At 38.0% G+C, this 10,962-nt stretch overlaps 1 protein-coding gene across 2 annotated transcripts in view; it reads right to left on the reverse strand.

Moving 5' to 3' along the window:
- The window catches only part of LOC134812460 (uncharacterized), a 99,652-nt gene extending 88,972 nt beyond the window's left edge, over window positions 1-10,680 (reverse strand). For both annotated transcript variants that reach the window (XM_063819892.1, XM_063819894.1), the window contains exon 1: window positions 10,651-10,680. The gene's annotated coding sequence lies outside the window, so the exon portion shown is untranslated. The remainder of the gene's footprint in view (window positions 1-10,650) is intronic.
- Between the last annotated feature and the right edge of the window lie 282 nt (window positions 10,681-10,962).

Here is a 10,962-nt window from a genome sequence, read left to right on the forward strand (position 1 = left end):
TGAAAGAAAATTATGTGCATTAACTTGTACGCTTTGCTTAGACGGCGTAAAATTTATATCCCTCACGTAATGATAGTGTAGATAATTAAAGAAAGGTATAAATTGAGGTAAATTTGTTTCTCGATATGAAAAATAGAGGGTATGTTATTGAACGAACATTAGGCTAATTTATCGGTAAATCTTATAGTGGGGATTTTTCAAACATATAATACCACATTTGACAGACAAGAAGACAAGAAACATGCGTATGATAGAACATATTGACATATTTATTATTTAATTATTTTACAGATCTCTGTTAAACACGATATCTTCTGTCTGGTTTATACTGGACAAGGTTTTGTTTCCGGCCTTCTCAATTTGAGCTTCGAAAATGACACAGAGCTTCGGAAATGACATGAGTGCATATGGATTCGGGGTTAGAATATATTGACATATTTATTATTTAATTATTTTACAGATCTGTATGGTTAAACACTGTTTGGTTTATACTGGACAAGGTTCTGTTTCCGGCCTACTTAAATTATCTGCTCTAAACGAATCGAGCACGTACACACCCACAATATAAAAATTCAGCTCGAGTACAATTGTATGCGATATTAACCTATCTATGGTTTACAGCGATCAAGTTAAAGATATGCGATATTGTTAGACGTAGATCAACGAAGAGCAGAAAAACATATCTTTGAAGAAAAAAGTAACCGCTTGGTGGCGGAAAATTATAAGCTGTTAAGGTACTTACAAGACTAATCAAAATTTCAACGCATAAAATATAAAGGTATCATACGTCAATAAAATATCTTTTTATAATGCAATCAAATCCAGGCGATATACCTCGGCCCTCAGTGTAAACGATAAGATGCAAATATTTACAATAAACGTGTAAAAACTGAGTTATATCCGATATACTTGAAGCATGTAACTTTCCCGACTTCATTTTCTGCGATGCATCAGGGTTTAAAGCAAAATAACCAGCTCAATCACGAGCGGAAGTATAAAAATAAAGTTTTCACAATGTTAACACGGATGATTTCAAGACCATAGATATAGAAACTTAGATCATAGATAAAAATACCTAACAAACACAAAAAATAAAAATCTAGCGGCAAAGAAACGACGAAGAGGAAGCTGGTTCATATAATTCCCCTGTCTTTGTTTTATCTTATTAGTATGAGAAGTTCATCGCTTATTTCCCGGAAATAGGAGTGCAAAAGTTTTGCAATCTAATGTACTAATCTTGTGCTAAGAGTTAAGACGCACTCATATCGCCTTTTGTAAGCAAGATGAGCAAAAAAGGGTCACTGTTATAACTTATAGTTCCTATTTTCTGTTCAGTTTTTGCTGAAATTATAATTATTTTAATTTTGTTCCCATAGTCCTCTGAAGTCTGAACAAATATATATATATATATTTGTCCTGTTTAGGGTAATATAAGATTAACAAAACTTGGCCTTATGCTCAAGTTTTGACGGAATTATCATTCATTGTGCTAGAGTGCGCTGTTGACTGTTGCCCAACGACAAGAACAAACTTTTAAGTACAACCAAATTGAGTGTTTCTTATTCTAGAGTCTAGACAAGGAGTAGCGACCATCTGAGACGTGAATATTGGTGACAGTCGTTAAACTTAAAGCTTTTTAACTTTATATTTCAACTGAGAAAACAGGAGAAACCACAAATTCGACCAATTCTAAACATAGCTTCACAGTTCACCTAGGTGTCGACACTCCCAATAATGTCTGCTATGAGTGTCGAGACTCATTGTGAATCACAGCATGGGTTACAATATCAAATGAGAAATATTTTCCGACAACCTCAGACAGTCGTGGAACCGAGTCAAAATACAGGGGGTACACACACTATTCAATACTTACTCATAGCCAAAACTCAAGTTGTTCTGGGATGTCTTTGTTTCGGAGACATAGTGATAGGCATTCTTCATACCAGACAGCAACTGCTACTTCATCTTCATTGGGGGGATGTCATTATGTCTGTAGAACCGGAAATAGGGAAATAGTAAGTTTAGCTAATTTTAAGAAGCAATGGAGCAAACTTTTATATCATCAAGTCACTCCCCAAGGTTGCTTAATCTCAATAACATTAACACTCTAACCCAATTGCCATACCTCAACCCTGATGGTAATTGGTAACCAAATCCTCGTCTTTACTGTAATACAGACACCCTGAGTAACAGATCATAACCATTACCAGATCACTAACCCAAAACCTAACGTAACCCAACCCTTAAACCCAGACCAAAGCTGGTCCAAAATCCCAGCCCAAAATTGGATCTGAAGTCCGAACGTAAAATCAAGTCTAAGCTCTAATCTAAATCCAAAGTTAAAACCTAAGACTAAGCTTAAAACAGTGCAGATGGCAACAAATCCATTATCCACACGGACTTACGACAATTGCATACTCGAGAAAAGACCATCGTCATTGCAGGGCAGACGTGAAAATACATAATAATTCAGGCATCAAAACAAAAGATTTCAAACACAGTCCACAATGTCTATCAGAAGGGCATCATTAGAATATTGAAACTACACTGAGTGTTTCATCTAAAATAAAGGGGGGAGGGTGTGAAAATTCGCGAGAGAGATCATAAAGTTGACAGGGAGGTCGAGAAATTAAATTGTGGGAGATTGTATAATGGTTGAACCATCAGTCATAATTGCCATGTAATTATTATGCTCATATATTATACATAATGACAATGGGACGCCTCACGTGGTACTAAGCGCAAGTGCCAAGAAAATCCCCACATTTTATTTAACCGGGCCACCATTACGACACCCACCGGTCATTATAACCCTCCCGATAAATAACCAAACACATGCCCCGCGTGGTAAGTTTCTATTCTCAAATGTGGTGGTGTGTATGGAAACTGCTATAAAGTTTACAGGATTTACACAAAGGAGACGATCCAGGCCCCGTCTCTCTACGAAAGTTACTAATGCTCCACGTACCAAGGCAACCCAGGTGGATTATATGCCTGGTACTGTCCCACTAACATTACCCGTTATTATTTGCTGAAGTTTGTTACTGTGCAGTGTGACTGCTGCAGACCACGTACTGTTTAATTTATAGACAGACGTGATTGTGAGCTTGCAGAAGGGTGGCGTGTGTGCGTTTTGAAATTGGGGGTTTTGGTTTTTTGCCTTCTTGTGAGCATGATATAAATGATTAACATTTCTGTATCGTTTAAAAAACTTTAAAATTAGTACACGTACTAATTTGTAGTACTACGTCAACGTGTAGTACGAGCTCTATTAGTAGAAGAATGTTGTCAGTTTGCTAGGACGCAAAAAATACGGTAAAGAACAAAATCTGATAAGCGCCGTCATGAATGCACCACTGTTTTGAAATAAGAAATAGATGAATTGCACGACCACGACTTCTAAAAATCTAATCAGTATTGACATGAACAGTGAATGGTCGATGATGTTTGATGACTATTCAGGATATATTTACTTTGACATCCTTGGTAGAATCACAGGTCATCAAATTCATATTATATAACCGTGATAAGTGAAAATTGTTAACATTTAAGTCCACAATGCAAGAAGGGGCTCCTCTTGCTTGTAGCACCAAATGTCCTTAAGATATGGAACCTGTTTGAAAAATCCAAGAGTAGGTAACAAGAATTCAAATATTTGAAAGTGTAATTCAATCAATTGTCAAATCGTGCAAAGGTATGCGGAGGGTAACTTAAATCATGGCGACGACACCATTACTGCTCTGCGTGCGGAGAAGATGCAATAAAATGGCGTATCTTTCTCCATATTCGGGTGGAAAAATAAAGGAGCACATTTTTTCCTTTGTGACACCACGAAAAACCTACCTACCTACTATAATACCCATTCTCAATTCCTACAATTTCTAACCATCTTATACGTTTTTAGAAAACAAATTTGATGGAAGAAATGTTGTTTTTGAAAGAGCAGCCTGGCGATGAAAATGAGTAAAGTGATTTTGTTTTTTATATGACTATGAGTTTTTTTTCTTTGGCATAGAAACTATATATTTGATTGTTAATATTAATAGTATGTATTATACGTATTATACGAATTGTTTACCAAGTCACGCAGTCATACAATGGATGAAGCCAACTAAGAATAACATATCAAAGAACAAATATATTTTTTGACATGAAACTTTTAGAAGGCTAGATTCATTGTCTCACTTGGTAAACATTTTCGTTTTCTTCCAAATTAATTCAGTAGAGCACTTTGTTGGAAAAAGAAACACACAGATCAGCAAATACAAGGTGGGCCAGAAACACAGATTTAATATTAAATACATGATAATATATCTTTGTAAAGGGTTACTGTGAGGCTACAAGAAACAAGCGCTCAAAGGCACAACAACAACAACGAACAACAAGAAGCAACATACGCGTCCGCGCGAGAAAAGTGCAAAAGTGCAAATGAGCAAAAGTGACAAAAGTGACGAAGGTGATTTTGTATGGTAAATATTATGACACATTGTATGATGTATTTTTCATGATGAATAACCTTATGGCCAGACATCACAATCACACCTATTCACGATGTCCTTTGTTCTACAGAATGATAAAGAATCTTATCAACGTTGTTAATTGATAACTAAACCGATTTATAAATAAATGACAATTTAGGGCGGTCACGTACGGAAATCTCGCCCTAGATTCAAATACAGAATCCAATCAAATACAGAGTTGCTTAATAAGATGACCTATCGGATTACCAACTTGTAATATCACTGCTGTAGAGGTCAAATAACCACCGCCATGCAACAGTGATCTAGTGTATCGGTGAACCAACATTTATTGCTTAAATTGAAATAATTATTGTTAAATTTTAAAATCTCAATGGTTATTATTTGTGCAGTTTTCCGAAAGAACTATGAGTGAAATATACTATGTTAGAAAATAAAGAAACTGGTAATATTAGGTAACTTCTGAACTTTTTCCGGTTGGTGTGAAAGTTCTAGAATCAAGTAAGTAAATAACTCATTAAGTCTGTTTCCAAGGCACGAGAGCGAATTAACAGCTATAATTATTCTTAACCACCATTATTGAAGAGGAACTATATATAGATATGTTAGAACTTAGAAGTAAATATAGATATGTTAGAGGGAGCATTTAGTAAGAAGATCATGGCAATTGCTGAGTTACAGCAAGCAAATAACAAACGAAACAAGGACATATTAATAATCCCTTGGTCTCGTTCACACTTTGCTTCATACCATAAATCTTCCTGGTTACATGGAAATTCCACTGAAGTAATGATAATTTCACGCAGCCAGAAAAAAACCCTGAAACTACAAAGAAGGTTCTCGCGCAGCACCCAACTTCTCCTTTGACGAAGCAGTAGAAGCATAAAGAGAGTGATTTGATAACAGCTGCCTGCTTTAAGTGCAAACAGTTTATAATTAGCTACTGTTGAAGACACGTGCAGCGGCGCTAAGTTCTCAACTGACTATATCACTAGCTCTCTAAGTGAAACTTACAGACCTTCATCATGACGATAATTGGGAACGGAGGGGAAGTTTTGTTTAAAATATAACTATGAACACAACTGCCATAAAGAGCATGCGTTATGCCTTGCCAGTTACTGTGAAGAGCGAAAAAGAAGGAGAGGAATGGAAAATATTGAGTAAGGAAAATAGTAGAGTGCTGAGTATGATAAGTTCAACTTTCAGACGGGAATATATGCGTGATGTAGCGTAACTGCGCATGCACTGACAATAGAAACAAAGTCCGCAGCGGAACATTCCAGACAACTTCCTAAAGGCTTACAATAGTCGATATTAATAGGAAATAAATTGTAAGTAATTAAACGAGTTAATACTTAATACTGTCTAAGATAAATCGGCAGAACAGTTACGCTGCGCTTTATAATAACATGACAACTTCACAAGGTGCAAAGGTGTTGGCAGTGCAGGGGGAGGGGGGGGGGGAAACACTATATTGTAACAAATTTATCACAACATTATAAACAACAATCCCCGAATTCTTATAAACTTATAAAGTTCCACCCAGGTTGGATGACGACGAAAGAGATGATCAGAGCAGACGTTGGTGAGATGAGAACAATCAACTTTTACCTGCACGCTGGTAGTGCTACTGAGTGAGACTGTGCAGGCAGGAGGTAGTGGTGAGGATCAATACAGAGTATTAGAAAAACAATATAACTTGTAGAACAGTGTAGAAGATTATGAGACAATGCAATCAACTGTATGAAGCCGGTGAACCAGGCTATCTCGTACAATACAGGGCAGACCCGGTGATTAATATTTTACTTGGGTGCAGTTGTTGGCAGACTGAGCGTGAGAGGTCGTGTGTGGTAGAGTGTGGTGGGTAGAGTGTGGTGGTTAGAGTGTGGTGGGTAGAGTGTGGTGGGTAGAGTGTGGTGGGTAGAGTGTGGTGGGTATAGTGTGGTGGGTAGAGTGTGGTGGGTAGAGTGTGGTGGGTAAAGTGTGGTGAGTAGAGTGTGGTGGGTAGAGTGTGGTGGGTAGAGTTTGGTGGGTAGAGTGTGGTGGGTAGAGTGTGGTGGGTAGAGTGTGGTGGGTAGAGTGTGGAGTATAGAGTGTGGTGTGTAGAGTGTGGTGAGTAGACTGTGGTGGGTAGAGTGTGGTGTGGAGTGTAGTGGGTAGAGTGTGGTGGGTAGAGTATGGTGGGTAGAGTGTGGCGTGTAGAGTGTGGTGGGTAGAGTGTGGTGGGTAGAGTGGTGGGTGGAGTGGTGGGTGGAGTGTGGAGGGTGGAGTGTGGTGGGTGGTGGGTAGAGTCTGTTGATTAGAGTGTGGTGGGTGCATTGGCTGCACGACGGCCAGGCCCCCTCATTATTCGGGGTCCCACGGAGATCAGATCATGACACCAATTAGTGACGTATGATTAGTGATGTGATCCATCAGTAGAATTTAATTGACCTAAAAATGGGCTAGATACAGAGTAGAGTTCACATGTCAACTCTGTTCACATGGTATTATTAGTTAAATTGTGTTAATACTTTACCATACTACACGTAATAAAACAAATAAACCCTGTTTACAATGAGATAACATCACATGATCGAATCACGTGTTTTGATAACAAAGCTAGAGACTAAGGGGTATGGAGCACACTGCTTTTCATGTGTTTAATAGACTGACCATTAGTTCTTTTACACAGATTGTACTACTAGTCTTAACTATAATTATAAAGATTATCTTTTGTGGGGACCGAGGGCTCGTCGTCCGAGTATAAAGCTGACACTCCTGATCACTACGTTCATAGAAATATTTCCTTTACCCTCATGAGATGTTGTCTGTGATTCCCGCACTATATAATGACAACACTATATAATGACAAGCACTTTATAGTGACTTGTCACTATATAGTCCTGTCATTATAAAGTGCGTTTTGCACACTATATAATGACATGTGAGACGGCTGCAAATTTACCTAAAAGGATGTGACCCATGCCTTCAAATGGTAAGGTCGCGTAACATCGAACGTGTCACAGATCACCACTAGCTGATCCGTCATCTCAAATATTTTAAGGCAAGCTGTGGAAAGGATGTGATCCAAGTACTCAAGTGGAAACACGAGTACTTGTTGGAGCTCGTTGGTGTCGTTGGAGCTTGTTATCATGTGGTGGTACTCGTATATATATAGGGCTCAATGAAGGAAAAGCTATATCAATCATTAGACCTCCACCCCAGAGAGCAGCCAAGTGGATAACGTACGACTCCCTTCTGGAATCCTTCATGCAAGCCTACGATAACCAAGAGTACGAAGTTATCGATTATCTCTCTGCTGTTTCTGCTGCACTATGAATTCGACATTTGATTATTGATATTATCAGTTTTACGATATTGGGATTTTATGATATTTCGATTGTACTATATTTCTTTGACAGTTATACATTTTACTTAAATAAGATTATTTGTAATATTCTAAAGGTAGAATTAAAGAAAAGTAAGGAAAAGTCGATATAAGATAAACTTGTCACTATATAGTGTTGTCATTATATAGTGCGTTTTGCAGACTATATAATGACAAAGATCAGCTGTCATTATAAAGTGCTTGTCATTATATAGTGTTGTCATTATATAGTGTGATTACCGTTGTCTGTATATATTGTCTTAACAATTGATCAATGTTCTCATTGTTCCAAATCTCATGATTCAATTTCACTTAACAAATTAACTCCTAACTAACCTTATGCCTAACTTACCTTATGCCTAACACGCATTACACATTATTTTATTTCCTCATCTTTGCCTTTGTTGATTGTTCATCTTCTCGCACAATTCCTTAAGTGGGTGAGTCATCGTCATGTGAATGTTTGCATAATGATCATTATGATTATTATGAGCCTAACATATTTTTTCCGGTTTACTTGCTACACGTTGCGATCAAAAGGGTGTGTCAACGATTTACTTTACTGAAGCCCGTACCTTTTAGTAGTACCTACCTCTCGATATACGATTTTGGAATCGAAGCTTCCCCCTTGTAATGCGACCACTTGTGTGATATACGAGTCAAGCGGTCAGATCTTAAAGATCATGTTTACTTCTTAATGCAATGCCATGATGTACAGAGTTGACATGTGAACTCTACCCTGTATCTAGCCCATTTCTAGGTCAGTTAAATTCGACTGATGGATCACATCACTAATTATACGTCACTAATTGGTGATATGATCTGATCTACGTGGGACCCCTAATAATAAGGGGGCCTGGTCGTCGGCCTCTCGGTGCATTATGGTGGGTATAGTGTGGTGGGTAGAGTGTGGTGTGCAGAGTGTGGAGTGTAGAGTGTGGTGGGTGGAATGTAGTGGGTAAAGTGTGATAGGTAGAGTGTGTAGAACTTATCATCTGTGAAGTATTCACAGATGATATTCTTAAACATGATGCTTTGTATAGACAATCCCATTTTATTATTACTTTATTACAGATTTGTTAAACCATTTAACAGAAGTATTACCTCAAACTTCTTTAAAAACTAAAAGGAATCGAATCAGTTTTAAATGAATTGTATGAAATTTTGAATCGTTTTTGAAAAAGCTGATTCGTCAAATATTGTCCCCCATGAAATCTCGGTAATGAGGCCAACTTTTTTGCCCCGTTTGGCCCCTTTGCTGAGAAAATAATACATTTTTTGCAGTTTTAAAAATATTTCTCGGATATTTGTAGTTTAACCATCTGCAGCTAAGTTATCTACAGTTCAGTTAGACCATCTGCAGACTGTATGCACATTCTATCTGCACAATAGTTATCCCTTGTAGTCCAATTTTACATTGACTCCGGGCCAGAGGAAAATTACCGATTGCCAAGGTTTGATGCCTAGGCAGTCGAAACCTCTTATTGAGACCCGATATAATAATAATAACAAAGTATTTATACCCCGCTCATATTAGCAACTAGTAACCAAGAATGGTACTAGCTACTAATGTCAGAGCGGCTCTCATAACAAAGAGAAAACTATAATAATTTAGAATTCTCCAACAACAAATTCTCACTTTCCTTTAAGCTGCTTATTGGTAACACTAACGTTTAAAAACTATATACGACAGACATGGCGGTACAATCAGACATCAGATGGAATAAACTAAAAGAGAAAAATAATAATCTCGACACATATTGGTTACCTTTACTTATTCAAAAGAATTTAATTAATTAAATTTCAATGGCATATTATCATTATGGTTATCGGACAGAATGAGGTTTAAATCACTTAACATGATTAAGGCAATTCGATAATGTAGCTACGCACGGTTAAGGCACGGTTAAGGCACGGTTAAGGCACGGTTAAGGCACGGTTAAGGCACGGTTAAGGCACGGTTAAGGCACGGTTAAGGCACAAGGGTTACATAAGGCACGGTTGAAGCACGGTCACTTAAGGCACGGTTAACGCACGGTTAACGCACGGTTAACGCACAGTTAAGGCACAGTTAATGCACAAACTGCCCATAAGCAACCATTATGGTCGCTTAAGGCACGGTTAATGCACGGTTAACGCACGGTTGGGGGAATATACCCGTGCCTCAACCATGCCTTATGTAACCCTTGTGCCTTAACCGTGCCTTAACCGTGCGTTAACCGTGCGTTAACCGTGCGTTAACCGTGCGTTAACCGTGCGTTAACCGTGCGTTAACTGTGCTTTAACCGTGCCTTAAGTGACCGTGCCTCAACCTTATGTAACCCTTGTGTCTTAACCGTGCCTTATCCCTAATACTAATAGCAGGACTAAATCAAGATGCGACTAAAGAGCAGGAAGGTGAAACGACAGTGAAATAACTGTTCTTAGCACAACTTCATATTAACTGATCCCCCAACGGTACCGCAACACCGTACCGACACCGTTGCTTCTTCTACTTGCACTACCCAGGATGCTACGTCTAAGCTTTGGCATAATAGCCACAGACCCTGCAACTTGTGGAATTAACATTCGGTCGGGAGGAAGTAAAATAAATGTGCAAAATCTAAAAATAAAGTTCGGACGAATAATATATTACAGTCCGCCCTGAAGAATGCATATATTCACTATTTTATCGTCACGTACGTATTAACTATTATTAATGCTTTTCAAACAAAGTTACAACGAATTCTTCATGTAGTGCATCCTGGGTTTGGACAGGATATGCCCGTTTAGAATATTTCCATCACGTTACATTACATAATTCTCAATAAATGTAATAGATTTGTAGTGTTGTAATTAGTTTTTAAAATGTTTTCCTCATCTTTGCCTTTGTTCATAAGATGTATAGTATTCTGAATGTTTGCAGTTTTCCAGACATTGATTTGGGTGTCTCGTGGTTAACTTTATGTCTAGTGGTAAACTTATGTCCAGTGGTCTAAGTTTTTATGTCTAAGTTCTAGGGAAGTTGGGAAGTTTTTGGCTAACAATGTTACGTCAGCAGACGAGTGGGTTAAGAAATGCTTGTGAAAGTGGATTCCTGGAAACCAAATTTTCCACGGTTCATGTTACCCTGAT

Source organism: Bolinopsis microptera, chromosome 3, assembly GCF_026151205.1.
Source record: "Bolinopsis microptera isolate Bmic1 chromosome 3, MBARI_Bmic_1.0, whole genome shotgun sequence".
In the NCBI taxonomy this organism is placed as follows: Eukaryota; Metazoa; Ctenophora; class Tentaculata; order Lobata; family Bolinopsidae; genus Bolinopsis; species Bolinopsis microptera.